This window comes from Callithrix jacchus, chromosome 14 (assembly GCF_049354715.1).
Source record: "Callithrix jacchus isolate 240 chromosome 14, calJac240_pri, whole genome shotgun sequence".
NCBI classification, from domain to species: Eukaryota; Metazoa; Chordata; class Mammalia; order Primates; family Cebidae; genus Callithrix; species Callithrix jacchus.
In genome coordinates this window covers 72,017,678-72,033,003 of record NC_133515.1, presented here as the reverse complement: position 1 = coordinate 72,033,003, position 15,326 = coordinate 72,017,678, and the positions used below count along the sequence as shown (strand labels likewise).

The 15,326-nt window shown below is 45.9% G+C and overlaps 1 non-coding gene across 1 annotated transcript; it reads left to right on the top strand.

Moving 5' to 3' along the window:
* The first annotated feature begins 6,464 nt into the window (after positions 1-6,464).
* On the top strand, positions 6,465-6,557 carry TRNAI-UAU (transfer RNA isoleucine (anticodon UAU)). The gene is given in 2 exon segments: positions 6,465-6,502; positions 6,522-6,557. It is a non-coding gene; the product is annotated as a tRNA-Ile (tRNA).
* The last annotated feature ends 8,769 nt before the right edge of the window (positions 6,558-15,326 follow it).

Genomic DNA, 15,326 nt, shown 5'->3' with positions numbered 1-15,326 from the left:
AACCTAGGTTGTTTTACTCCAGTTCCTTGTCTTTCTTCAGCCCCACAAGGTGGGCTTTCCTACTTGCCCCCAAAACTTTGACCTAAGGAACATCTTGAGTGTTACTGAAACTCTTTCCTCCTCTCACAGGAAAGTTCCCATCATCATCTATGCTGTGGCCTCCAAGTCTTTTATCTGGTCCAATAGGTTTGGGTCCATCCCTTGCCAGGATTGACGGAGGAACCCTCCCCATTCCTCAGCAGTGGGGAGTCTAGGCATGCGGACGCCCAGCATGCCTGGGTCGTGGTTTTCACCTCTCTAGGGGTATAGTTTTAACTGGTCTTTCCCATATTTCAAGTTGGAACACTTTGGCCACCATCACACAGGCTTCTGTGTGCCTGACCAGAGCCTCTCTTGTGGGTGACCCCGAGAGGCACAGTTGTCAAGGCCAGGCATACTCACTGTTCTCCAGGTGGCAAAATGAGCCATCTACTCCGTATGGTTTGAGGGCATGGACTCTTGAGTTGCACAATCTGTATTTGAATCTTAGCTTTACCACGTGCTTTGAGAAACTGCACAATCTCACTGTGCTGCACGTTCCTCATCGGTAAAAGGAAATGAGAATGCCACTTGCTTCATGGGATTGCTGTGAGGATGAAACTGCCTCATAGGGTGTCAAGTTCTTGGAGCGGTGCCTAGCACATGGTAAGAACTATGTGTGTTATTTTTACCCACCAACCACCATGTTCTCCATGTTCTTTGAAGGATGTTGTTCTCCAACAAGTGAAAAGAAATGATTAGTGCATCCTGTATCAGTCAGGATTCAGACATACCAGTACTTCCAAAAGGGAAAATTTAATGTAAAAAATTATGAACTAGTAAAGGAGTGTTCATTACTAAGAAGGGTAAGTGGAACTCTAGATAATTCAGGAATAACAAAGGGAGCAGCCACTACCTCTGGGGCTGCCAAAGGGAACCCAAGGAAGCAACAAACGCTCCCTCCCCACCAAGGCTGAGATTCAGACCTCACTGGTGAGGGTGGCGCTGGGGCCTGTGGATGGTGGAGGAGTTTGCTGAGGCGCTGCAGGCTGAGGATGGCAAGCAAGAGACTCTGCTGGGTGCTGGCAAAATCTCACTGGGAAGCCGCCCACTGGCAGCTGTGCTGTAGGAACCAGAAGAAAGGCAGTGAGCTAGGAAGAGAAGTCCCTTCAGTGTTCCTCTAGCACTTTCTACTGACAAGATCTAACAGTGGCACCAGCTGACAGAAGACAAATACTTTCAGGGTCCAGCTCCAGGATCACAAAGCAGGGCCAAGGAGGGCGAATTTGGAGCAGAGCAGCATAAAATGCACTGGTACATACCTCATCGATGTTCTTATAGAGACATTTCACAAGTTTTCCCTAATTATGGTTTATATATCTAGAGTAATACAAAAGGGAGCTAGGATTAAGGTGACCCTATGTTCCAGATTGTCTGGGACAACACAATTCATGCTTGTTGGTCCAGTATTATTAATAGTGCTCCTTTTGACTCTCAGAAATGTCCGTGTTTGGAGGATACATTATGTGGTCAGTCACACTATCTACAGATGCATCCCCTTCCATCAAACTAACCTTCCCACTGCTAGTAGCTAGAAATTTTGTAAATACCCTACCCTACCCCAATCTGTCTGAATGCAACAATAGTTACCAAGGCAGCCTAAGGGGTAAGGGGCCAAGACTTCATGGAGAAGAAGACCGCATTCAGGTAAGCGCAGCACCCTGAGCTGCTGTCCTCCTTGAAGTGTTTGTCAGTGACAGAAACCATGAAGCTGAAAAGGTGAGTAGAAAGCAGTGGCTCTCCAGAGGAACATTTGATTAAAAATACATCGAGTCCTCCATAGAAGCGATCTTAATGAGTATAAAATACAATTCTAAGTGATACGAAAGGACTGTGTCATAGTTAAAATGGTAGGTTTTGTTTTCTTAATGGTACACAAAATAATAGCACGTTTTACAATTTTGGGTGTTTTAGATTTGATGAAATGTGGTATATTTGTTCACAAGTACGGGTGTATCTGTAAGAGACAATCCTATAGAAACTGCTGGGTCAAAAGATACATGCTTTTAAAACACTGACAGATTCTGCTAAACTGTCTTAAAAACAAAACCAGCTGAAGGCTATCAATTCCCCCACACTCTCCTCAACACTGGACGTTACCAATCTTTAAAATTTTTTTCATCTGACAGGCTTTCACCACTTCTTCATTTCAGAGTCAATCTGGATAATCAGATGGGATCCCTCAGATTCTCATCTGTTCCACCCTACATGTAATTGGTTCGAATCTGTATCACACTTCCCTAGAGCGTGGGCCTTGGGACCTATACATCTTTCTCCTCCTAAGGGAAAATAAACGGTCATTTTCCCTGGCGGTGCTGGTAAGCGTCACAGACTTTCAGGACAGTAGAGGACCTCAGACACTGCCAGACAGAGGGGGTTCTGAAAGGCATTCAGGAAGGTCCACACTGTTGCACGTGGCAGTGGAGTCTTTTACATTTCCATTTGGAAAAATAACAATTAAAATAATCCTTTAGGATCCCCCGATACCCATTAAAATGGAATTACTTTGGAAGCCTCTGAATGCGTGCTCACCAGTACACGAAGCATTCATTCCTTTAACACCAGATATGCGTTCACATGACAGCTGCTTGGGTGGCTTCTCATGTGGGCTTTGACTACTCTACAGCAATATTTTTAAAAGTCATATGCCGCTTAACATATACCCACAATAAAATGCTGGTTAAAAATAGAAAATATAAAACATTTGCTGGGATAAAGTAAATGAGGACCATAAAATGATAATTTTACACTTTTGAACCAAGACGATTTTCATTCACTAGACCTACAAATTGCATTCAGCCAATCAAACTATATGGCTCGTCACAATGTGTCTTGTACCTCTGAAACCAAAGTCATAAAGAGAAAATATAGTGACCATTAGATCTGATTTGGCCTCTCGTTATTAGAAATGAAGATCAGCCGAACCCACATAATGCTATTTGCAGAATGTCACTTGCATACAGTAATCTGAACCCTTCTGTTTTATCTCATCATTTAGACATAAAAAAATGAAAGTAATAAAAATAAACCAGTTTTTTTAAAAAAAATGCAAAAGGCATAAATTCCAAACATTCATTTAGGAAAGCAGTTTTTGTCTATTTTTGATGGTACAATGAGTCATTAAGTTTCATACATTTTAATATACATTTGTCCCAATACCAGATATATGTTATTTTAAAAGATATTTGTTAACAAAGCATGCTTTCCCCTTACATAATTACTTTAAAGTAAACATTCTGCATTACTTGAAAAACGTGAAAACCTTGAAACTAGTATTTTAATAATATAGCTATTATTGCTGTATTTATTTATTTATTGAGACAGGGTCTCTGTCGCCCAGGCTGAAATGTAGAGGTGTGATCTCAGCTCACTGCAACCCAACACCCATGTTGGCCAGGCTGGTCTCAAACTCCTGGATCAAGTGATCCACCTGCCTGAGTCTCCCAAAGTGCTGGGATTACAGGCGTGAGCCAAAGCTCCTGGGTGATAATACCGTTTTAAAGTTATAAATGGATCTAAAATAAGTTTTAACAGTCCCTTCTCTATTACACATCATATACAAATTATTGCATGGTAAAATAATTTCAAGGTGTTGGGAAGAGTCAACATGGTAAAAGGGGTCCTCCACCAGTCAAGTCAGGCTGGAGAGCTCTTATCTGGTCTAGATTCTTCCATTTATAGGTGAGGAAACTGAGGTCCGGAGAGAGTAAAAGACTATTACGGTCTCTTACAAACTTAAGAGTACCACAACAAAGACTCCTAGTTCATTGTTCTTTAGCGACAGTCTGGGTAAGGTTAAGTGCCCTTCAGGTCCCAGGAGACTTTTCCTTGCAGGAAAAGATTTCCAGCAGCAGAGGTTCTGACCCTGCCCCCCTCAGCAGGTACAGCCTTACCCGCACGAGACTTCCTCCTTAGAGCACCAATATTCTTGTGGCTTAAGCAATTTAGGTTCCCTTTATGAGGTGCTGCCTTCCCCTTGAATACAGTCGGGAATCAGTCAGCATCTGTGGAACCAGTAAAGGAGTAGATCCATGAATGGGGCTAGTGAGAAGGGACCACCGAGGGCCAACTCTGCTGCTCATGGTTCACCAGGTGGGCTCTGTCTGAGAGACTCAGTAGGGAGGAACGGCAGATTCTGCAAATGCTACGGGATTTGAGAAGACGTTGTGTATGGGTCCACAATTTCCTTGTTCACCAGGAATTAACCCCTTTCAATTTAGGGGCAAAAAATCATCCCCACCCTGCACAAACCACAAACTGCCTTTACCTTTTTATCCTGTTCCAGCTTCCAGGAAGAACTTATTTAACAGATTACTCTCTGTTGTCCTTGATTTACCCTGGCCTCACCCACAAAGCCTCCAAGGAGCCCTAATCCTGGCACGCTGTAAAGAGCCCTGCACCCACCACCTGCATGGTGCAGGATGGGATCTTGCGGGGTGTTGACCATCCCTATTCTGAGCTCCTGAGTCTCCATGTGTGTCTCTCAGCTTACAAAACCATCTGGAAACAGCCTTCCAGGCTGATAAGCTGACAAAACCATCTGGAAACAGCCTCTCCTGGCTTCTTTCTTGGGAGACCTTCCTAAAAACTCCTTCAGGAGGCCCTGCCTTACATAGAATCTTTTGCTACTTCCTCATGGTCCATCTGACCACTTTAACTCTTCTGCTCGAGATTCAAGGCCTTCTACAGTCCGATACCATCCCAGTGCTTGACCTCTGTCACCTAACACAACCTATTACTGAGAGTGTAATCACACTCAACGTGATGACACAAATGACCTTCATTCTGTCCAACGCTTGCTCATGCAGTTTCCTCCATTATTGCCATAATCATTCTGTTGTTTGCTTGGCTGGCTCTTCCAGGAGAACGGAGGTCACCAAACAGGTGACCAATATGCCAGCAGGTGCTCAGAGACCATCAAGATGAGTGAGACAAGCCTGAAGGAAGAGACAGGGGGTGGTGGGCACTCGGGAGGTGGCTGCTAGCTTCCCTGGAGGACCAGGTTCATGGCAGCCTTATCAATTAGGTATAACAGGCACAGTGCCTAGGCCAGCAAAAATATTTAAATGTTAATTTCTTTTGAAATGAGAGAAAAATACAGTAATAACAGATGACAAAATAGTAATAACGACAGCAATAAATTCAGCTTGAATTACACTCATTTTTTATATCACCACAGTGGTAAAATATAATTTTTCAAAAGTTTTTCTTTGTTTTTGAGACAGAGTCTGGCTTTTGTTGCCCATGCTGGAGTGCAGTGGTGATGTCGGCTTACTGCAACCTCCGCCTCCCAGGTTCAAGAGATTTTCCTGCCTCAGCCTCCAGAGTAGCTGGGATTACAGGCACCCCCCACCACGCCCGGCTAATTTTTATATTTTTAGTAGAGATGGTGGGGAGGTTTCACCATGTTGGCCAGGCTGGTCTCGAACTCCTGTCCATAGGTGAACCGCCCCCGCTCGGCCTCCCAAAGTGCTGGCAACGGAGCCTGGCCTAGTTTTTTTTTTTTTTTAATGGAGGACAGGGGCCCACGAAGACAAAAGTGCCTACGACCCAGGACAGTCATAGTTCAGCCCTGGGTGCAGTGTGTTTAGATTTTGTTTTTAAATGTATTCTCGATAATTGTATGCGAGCTCATGATTTAAAATACTGAAAATTGGTTTTAACATCAAACATTTTGTGGCCAAAAAACACACGCAGGGTTTGGACTGCAACTTCTCCAAAGCCCGGGCTATCTCCGCGTGGGGTGGCCTGGCCGGGTATCGGGGTCCCGCCTCCTGCCTGGGGGGCCCGAGCGCCGCGGGAACCTAGCAAGTCGGATCAGGCGCCAAGCCACAGCCTCGCGCCTCCCCCGGCCCCGCCCTGATAGCCGCCACTGGGGGTCTCGGGACGCGCTCCTTCCGGGGACCCCGCGGGGAGTCTGGTCGGGCCTCCTCGGGGCCCGGGAGCTAGGCTGCCAGGCTCAGCCTCAGCCCCACCCCCGTCCCGCGTCACCACCGCGGAGAGGACCGCCTGCCGCCCCCCGGGCCTGGGCCCTGCCCCTCGCTGGCCGGCTCCGGGACGCGAAGCCCATAGAGGGGGTTCCGGCCGCAGGCGCCAGGGCCGCTCCTTCTACGGCGAGGCCCGGGGCTGCGCGCTGCGCTCTTTGCAGGGCCCCCGTGGCCCTGCCGTCACGGCCATGCTAGGCGGCCCCTCCATTCCAGAGGCCGACACTCGCAGGCTTCCCAGGCTCGCTCCGCCGAGGTACAGCCGAGCCACCGCCGACAACTCGGCGCGGAGTCGCAGAAGACTCGGGCCTGGGCTCGCGCCGCGAACGCGCATGCTCCGCTGCGGGCTGCCGCGGGCGCCAGTGTGCCCTGATAGAGCCATCGCGAGGCCGGCTTAGCGGAGCTCCAGTGGCGCAATCGGTTAGCGCGCGGTACTTATACGGCAGTACAAGCAGAGCAATGCCGAGGTTGTGAGTTCGAGCCTCACCTGGAGCACGACCCTTTTTGGATGTCTACTCCCCCCCTCTTTTGGATGTCTACTACCCGTTTTGTGTATCTTTGCCTGAAGGAAGGAGTTAGTCTTTCTTTAGTCTTCTCAGTTCTCGTCTCTAACTGGCTTGCCGCACGCCCCCGTCAGCAGCAAGCAGGAAGCGGCTCGCAGTGGATTCACTGGCCCCTTTTCCGCGCTACTTGTTGCCACCGCGAGGTATCCAGCCCTTCCAAGCCGGACACCCACCCACTGCGCCCTCCTAGTGCTCTGCTTAGGCGAGTCCTGTAACAGCACCCAGTCCTGGACCACAGGACGGCGGATAGAGGTGGCAAGGAGCTGCACTGTGGCATGGTCCCTAGCTGGCCGTGGGGATCAAATATTCTGGTCACTTCACTCTGCACGGCAAGCCGGAGCTCCCTGTGCCGAGATGAGGCCCAGGGCGCTGCCACGGCCCCGGGCGGAGCTCAAGCACCGCAGACCACTCCCAGGCGTTGGGGCCCGAGGCCCAGCGCGGGGCGCCAGGGGAGCTGTGGGGAGATCTGGGGCGGCTGTTTTCCGCCAGTGTAACTCGTGATGAGTTCTCCCCCCCTCGCTTTTGTCTGCGGGCCCTTCTCAACCCAAGCACCCTGCCGTCCCTGGGCAGATTTGCAGTTTGGAGAATGTGCTCCGAGCATTCCCCTCGCCATCCTGTGCCCCTTCTCATAGAAGCACGTGACAAATCCTGGTTCAGAAGTCCTCCCGGGAGTGGGAAATCAAGCCAAGTGGTGGGCGCATGCGCCCTGACCCACATCCCAGGGGGGTGGGCAAAGCGGGTACAGGCTTAGTTAAGGGGTGAGAAGCCTCCTGGACGTGTTCTTTCAAAGGGGAGATTTTCAGCTGTTTTCATGGACTGGATCGTTGCTAGATTGTGGGTGGAAATACTACTCTGCGAGGGATGAAAAGCAAGACCTAGAACGTTCAGAGAAGTGGATGGAGGGCGGAGCTCTCCTCTGTCTCCTCTGCTAGCCCAGGCTCCGGTTGCTGTCACCCACCCAGCCCCAGATGCAGAACGGGGGAGCCCTGTACCAACTGGCATGTGGGAAGGGCCGCCCACTTCCCCTCGTCCCGGCGCCGGGTTCCTCGCCAACCCCAGGGAGGTCGCTTCCGGCTCACAGACACCCTCAGCGGCATGGGGTGGGTCCCCTGTAGAAATGCAGCCCAGGCTCGAAAACAAATGAAATCTCTATCCATTAAAAAAGAATAATAATTAAAAAAAAAAAAAAATAGGTGCGGTGGCTCACGCCTGTAATCCCAGCTCTTTGGGAGGCCGAGGTGGGCGGATTTTTATCACCCAGGAGTTTAAGACCAGCCTAGCCAACAGGGCGAAACCCCGTCTCTACTAAAAATACGAGGTATGTGGTGGCACGTACCTGTAATCTCAGCTACTCAGGATGCTGAGGTGGGAGGATCTCTTGAACTCGAGAGGCGGAGGTTGTAGTGAGCTGAGATGGCAACATGGTACCCCGGTCTGGGCCAGACCTGTTTCAAACAAACAAACAAAAACTGCAGCCAAGCGGGGTGACTCACCCCTGTAACCTCTGCACTTTGGGAGGCCAAGGTGGGGGGATCAAGAGGTCAGGAGTTCGCGAACAGCCTGGCCAACATGGTGAAACCCCATCTCTACTAAAAATACAAAAAAATTAGGCGGGCATGGTGATGTAATCCTAGCGACTTGGGAGGCTGAGGCAGGAGAATCGCTTGAGCCTGGGAGGCGGAGGTTGTAGTAAGCCGAGATGGCGTCCCTACTCTAGCCTCCGCGACAAAACGAGACTCTGTCTAAAAACAACAACAGCAAAAAAACTTTCTTTAAAAAAAAAAAAAAACTTTAATGGGATATAATTCCTATACCATACAACTCATCCATTTTAAAGTGTACAGTTCAATGGATTTTAGTATATTCACAGGTAAGTATAATCATCACCACAGTCAATTTTCAAACATTTTCATCACCTCAAGACTAGTTTTCACCCTCCCATCTTCCCATCCTGCTTCCTCACCAGCCCTAAGCAACCACAAATCCACTTTTTGTCTCTATAGAGTTCCCTAGTCTGGTCTTTCCTATGAATAGAATCATACAGCATGCGGTCTTTTGTAATTGGCTTTTTCACTTACAATGTTTTCAAGATTCATCCATATTGCTTCATTTCTTTTTATAATTGAATAATAGTCCATTGTATGGATTCCTTCCATTTTTTTGAATAATGAAGAAAGGGATGGCATTTTCAAAAGGAAATTTGCCAAAAACTGCTTTGTAAGAGAGGATTAATTTTAAAATGCGCAAAGTAGAAACACTTTTCAGACTTGGTAAATGCAGGTTTCTTTTTTTTTGAGACAGTCTAGCTCTGTAGCCTAGGCTGGAGTGCAGTGGCAGGATCTCAGCTCACTGCAACCTCCACCTTCCGGGTTCAAGTGATTCTCCTGCCTCAGCCTCCTGAGTAGCTGGGTTGCAGGTGTGTGCCACCATGCCCAGCTAATGCCCACCTAATTTTTTGTATTTTTAGTAGAGACGGGGTTTCACTGTGTTAGCCAGAACGATCTCAATCTCCTGACCTCGTGATCTGCCTGCCTCGGCCTGCCAAAGTGCTGGGATTACAGGCGTGAGCCACCGTGTCTGGCGTTAAGTGCAGGTTTCTAACCTTCACAGGTAACTCACTGACCACCAGGAGTTTGTTAGGTACTTCTCAGAGCTCAGCTCAAAGCAAGATCCCAAATAGACAACCATAAATGAATGAGAGATCGTTCTGCCAACCTCTTATCCACAGAGAAAGCCCTTCCACAAGCCCCCAGCTCCTATTTGAAAACGATGAACATCAGAATTTCTGTTCCTCTCAAGGTGATCTATTCCATTTTCCGAGAACTCTTATGGTTAGAACATTTTCCAATATTGTTTCTGTCCCTACTGGTCACTGCTGAAATGGCAGTGGCTTTGGGAACCATTTTTCTGGTAAGATGGTAGGGTAGGAAGGAAGCTAAACTAGTTGTTCCTTCCTTATTTAATTTAGAAATATTCAGCTAAGAAATTATTGATTAGACCGTAAACAAACAAACATACCGTGAGCCTATTTGTGGTCCAATGCCTTAAAGTGATGTTGATAGAATTTTTTAAGGTTGTGGCGGGTGATAAAAACCAAGTTAGGCAGGACATGGTGGTGCACGTGTAATTCCAACACTTTGGGAGGTTGAGGCAGAAGGATTGCTTGAGCCCAGGAGTTCCAGACCAGCCTGGGCAACATGGTGAAACCCTGCCTCTACAAAAAAAATAAAACTTAACCCAGCGTGGTGAGGCACACCTGTAGGTTCAGCTACTCAGGAGGCTGAGGTGGAAGGATCACCTGAGCCCAAGAGGTTGAGGCTGCAGTGAGCTGAGATTGCACCACTGCACTCCAGCCTGAGTGACCCTGTCTCAATTAAAAAAAAAAAAAAATCAAGTCAGAATAGGGGAGAATGCTTTAAAAACCACAAAGTATTATGACATTTGTATTAGCATCAGACCACTGGCTTAGGCCTGACTACACTGTGTAGTGGCTTCAAGGAGGAAGCGGGTAAGTATGAGGTGACCAAACTGGGAAGGAAGATTGAAGTGACAGCTGAACAGCCCCAGGCCCCAGCAGGAGAGAAACCTGATGGAACCCAGGCTGACCTTAGCTTTGTAGAACACTTGGAGGACGGCAGGCTCATCAGAGCTGGGCTGACACAGCCTGAAAGGATGCAGATTTGAATTTGGAGGAAGAGTGGAGCTAGTCCAGAGACAAATGTTTTTGACAAATGACAAGATGCAATTTTCACAGAGATAATTGTAAGTCTACATTCAGTTCAAAGTGCCATGTGTGAGGATGCCTGGCCTGACAGCTGTTTGCATGTGAAAGATTTGGGGATTTCAGATGTGTGCAACCTCGGTCATGCCAGCAGTGTGACCCAACTGCTAAGAATGTCAACCGATTATTAATGCATGACTATATAAATCATTACATTGTGTGGTATCAGGGATCACAAAACAGCCATCTGTGGAACAAATCTAGCCTGCAGACAGATTTTGTTAGGCCTTCCAGCATGATTTGCAAAGTGTTGACATTAAAAAAATAATTTGCCTACATATTGGGAGATTTCACAGAAATGTGGACATTTTCAGTTTCTAATGAAAAGTCAGGGCTGGGCATGGTGGCTCATGCCTGTAATTCCAGCACTTTGAGAGGCCGAGGTGAGTGGATCACCTGAGGTCAGGAGTTCAAGACCAGCCTGGCCAACATGGTGAAACCCCATCTCTACTAAAAATGCAAAAATTAGTGGGGCATGGTGGTGCATGCCTGTAGTCCCAGCTACTTAGGGGGCTGAGGCAGGAGAATGGCTTGAACCTTGGAGGCAGAGGTTGCAATGAGCCGAGCTCACACCAGTGTACTCCGACCTGAGAGACAGAATGAGAACTTGTCTCAAAAAAAAAAAAAAAAAAAAGTCAGAAGCCCTACATTTATTCCTACCTGGCAAGACTGGCTGCTCATCTTGGAGGTATATGTGGCTTTCGATTTGCCACAGTCCTTGTCACTCTCCATTAATCTCCAACACAGTGCCAGCTGCCACGACACTGGCTTGCTCTGCTGTTTCCTTTATTCCAGACTCATTTCAGTCATTCGTACCCTACAGATATTGAGTGCGTGGCCTCCATATGGGTAAAGGGAAGGAATCCTGTTGAACTCTCAGTAGGTCAGAACACAGCCAGAGGGTATGATTTGCAGAAACGAGCTCATTTAAAATTCAGCAAAACAAAACCAAAGCCCAATTCTTTATTGTGGAAAATTTCAAACATACACAAAAGTAGAGAGAACAGTACAGTTAACCCCCATGCTTCCACTTTAAAGAATTGTCAACATGGTTTCATCCATATCCTTTGCACAACATTCGCCCCTTAAAGGAGATCCCAGATATGGTTTAATTTAACCTGTCAACACTTCAGCGTATATACCCAACAGGTAATCACTTTTTAAAAAAAGCATAACCACAGTATCATCATCACACCCAGTAAGAGTAATCAGAATTACTTAGCTTCATCTCATACCTCATCTGCATTCAAATTTCTATCCTTGTTGCTGAAAAGTATTTTCACAGTTGGTTTGTTTGAATCAAGAGCCAAACATGGGCCATACTTGGCATTTGATTGGTGTATCTTTTAAGTCTCTTTTAATCTATTCTAATGCCCTCTCTTTCTGCCCTCTTTTATGACATTTCTTTATTGACCTTTAGAGTTTCCCACAGTTTGGCTCATTGCATGCCCAAGATCTTCAATCCCTCATGGCAATTAGATCTAGAAGCTTTACAATGTTCAGATTATTTTTTCCCCCAAAATGTATTCTAGGTGGTACTGTGTGCTACTACATCACAACAGAAAGTATATAATGTCTGGCTGTCCCACATTTAGAAATACTACTTTTGATTGATGATATCAGCATGGTCAGCCGAATCCATCCATTATAAAATCATTCATCAGCATGCTCCGCTGAATCCATCCATTATAGAATCCTTCACCAGCCTCTAACCTAATGTTTTAGCAGCCATTCATTATCTTGGTCTGAACCTATTATTTTTATAGAGGATTCCCCAATGGGCTTTTCTAATTCTATTATTCCTTCTGTATTTATGACTATGGAAGCACAATTCACATAAGACTGGATAATTGCTTGATTCTTTCTCTTTTCCACCAATCTTTATAATAATGAGTTGATTCCCACATAATTTTATTTTCCTTTTAGACAGAGTCTCACTCTGTCACCCAGGATGGCATGCAATGGTGTGATCTTGGCTCACTGCAACCTCCACCTCCTGGGTTCAAGAGATTCTCCTGCCTCAGCCTCCTGAATAGCTGGGACTATGGGCATGTACCACTATGCCCAGCTAATTTTTGTATTTTTAGTAGAGACAGGTTTTCACCATATTGGTCAGGCTGTTCTCGAACTCCTGACCTTGTGATCCGCACGCCTTGGCCTCCCAAAGTGCTGGAATTACAGGTGTAAGCCACCACACCTGGCACTCCCTAATAATTTTTGAGGGTAACCAATTAGTTTTAAAAGCTTTTTTGCATTGTAGTTTATGTACAGTGAACTGCAGTAATAATGTTGAGTAGCGGCCGGGCGCGGTGGCTCACGCCTGTAATCCCAGCACTTTGGGAGGCCGAGGCGGGTGGATCATGAGATCAAGAGATCGAGACCATCCTGATCGACATGGTGAAACCAACCTGTCTCTACTAAAAATACAAAAAATTAGCTGGGCATGGTGGCACACGCCTGTAGTCCCAGCTACTCAGGAGGCTGAGGCAGGAGAATTGCATGAACCCAGGAGGTGGAGGTTGTGGTGAGCTGAGATTGCGCCATTGCACTCCAGCCTGGGTAACAAGAGCGAAACTCCGTCTCAAAAAAAGAAAAAGTGTGTTGAGTAGCTTTTTCTATGCTTATTAGACATTAATATATCCTCTTTGGTGAAGTATTTGTCCTTTTTTGTTTGTTTGTTTTCGAGACAGGGTCTTGTTCTGTCCCCCAGGCTGGAGTGCAGTGAAGTAATACCACAGCCTCAAACTCCTAGATTCAAGCAATCCTCCTGCCTCAGCCTCCCCAGTAGCTGGGACTATAGGTGCGAGCCACCATGCCTGGTTTCTGTCTGTTTTTTATTGAGTTGTTTCTCTTTTCATTATTGGGTTGTAGAGATTTTCTGTATAATCTAGATATAGCTCCCTTGTTGGATATATCATATATATATATATATATTTTTTTTTTTTTGAGAAAGCCTCTCTCTCTGTCACCCAGGCTGGAGTGCAGTGGTGCGATCGCAGCGCACTGCAATCTCCACCTCCCAGGTTCAAGCGATTCTCCTGCCTCAGCCTCTGGAGTAGCTGGGGCTATAGATGCACGCCATCATACCAAATTAATTTTTGTATTTTTAGGAGAGACAAGGCTTGCCATATTGCATATTGTTTAAGGCTTTTTCAGTGGACAGAAATGTAAAGTGAACACTTTTTAAAAAGAGGGAAAGAAAGCCTGAGTTTATGGTGATATTTCCAATTCAAATTTAAGATTTCAAAATTCATACCCTTTAATTATATATATGGTCTCTTTTCTCTTGCCCAGAATCTATTAGTTCTTTACAACTTTTACATAATGACTCAGCTACCTATTTTCTTTATTCTGCTGTACACACACACACACAATAGTTCCAAAATAATAATACCAATATTATTTCGAACAATAAGATTATGAAATGTAATTTAAGAGTTCTTTGTGATAATTTTTGTCTTTAGATGTATTCAAATTATAGTATTCAGGATACTGTGTTTTGAAGTCAAACTAATTTTTCTGTGAATGGCAACTTGGTAGACAGTGAATGCCATTTGAGTCAGTTCCTTTTACATACTTAGGGACTGCTTTTTTTTCTTTTTTGGTTTATTTATTTAAAATATTTACATGCTTCCAAAGTCAAAACTATAAAATAAGAAGTCTAGCCTATATCGTTGCCTGCAGAATCTGTTCCCTCCTCCGTACTGGTAATTATTTCAAAATTACTTTCTGGGATTGTTTATTTTTTAAAAATATAGCAAATAGATGCATACTTAGTTTCCACTTCATTTTTTTCTTATTGAAAAGCTGTGTTGCTCCCTATTGACTTTGCTAACAGCGCAGTTCTAAAGATCATTTGAAAGTTGCAACTGAAAGTCTTCCTCACTCCATCGCAGTTGCACAGTACGGTACTTGGCTGCACCACCGTTTTTCTAAGCAGTCCTCTCCTGATGAACATCTGGGTTGTTTCTAGCCTCCTGGTTTTGTAGACGGTGCTGCGATCAAGAACTTTGTCCACACATAGTTTAGCAATTTTTGCTAGCCTATCTTTGGGATAGAAGTAGGATTGCTGGTGCAAGGGATCTGTATCTGTTTGTATCTGTATCTATCTGTATCTCTATTTTTATCTAGATTTAGATCATCTATCTCTATAGATGTCTGCATAATTTTCCAGGTATGTGAAATCACCTTTAAAGATGGTTTCTGCCAAGTGTGGTGGCTCACTCCCGTAATCCCAGCACTTTGGGGAGACTAAGGTGGGAGGATTGCTTGAGCTCAGCAGGTGGAGGTTGCAGTGAGCTGTGATCGCAACACTGCACTCCAGCCTGGGTGACAGAGTGAGACCCTGTCTGAAACAAAACAAAACAAATCATAAAGATGGTTTCTGATGCGATGATCCATGAGCTTGAGGGCTCTGGAATTCACATCTTAAGAGAGATGACTGAAGGGCTGGGGGACTAGCTGATGTTACATCAGTCATGCAAATATTTGCCGTCTGATTCCAGGGGAGACACCGCTGAATGCCTTTCCTGATAGACACCTAGGAAGTGGGACTCTAGAGCCTTGGACACAAGGCACGGCTGGTGGAAGATCTCAGCTTTCAGGAGTGCCCCAAGGAAAAGGTCAAGCTTGGAAAAAGCCAGCGAGACTCCTCACCCAGCCCTGCCTGGTGCTTCTGGCCTTCGGACTTATCCTCCAGGCTTTAGCTTCACCTCTTTCTGTTTTATCTATAGTTTTATAATGTTTAAGGTCATTTTTGAAAATCATCTTTTTTATTTTAACTATTATTTTATTGTCTGAAGATTTCTTATTCTTAAGCTTTTGAAAAGAAATTTTGTGCATGGGCATGGTGGCTCACACCCATAATTCTAGCACTCTGGGAGGCCGAGGCAGGCAGATCACTTGAGGTCAAGAGTTTGA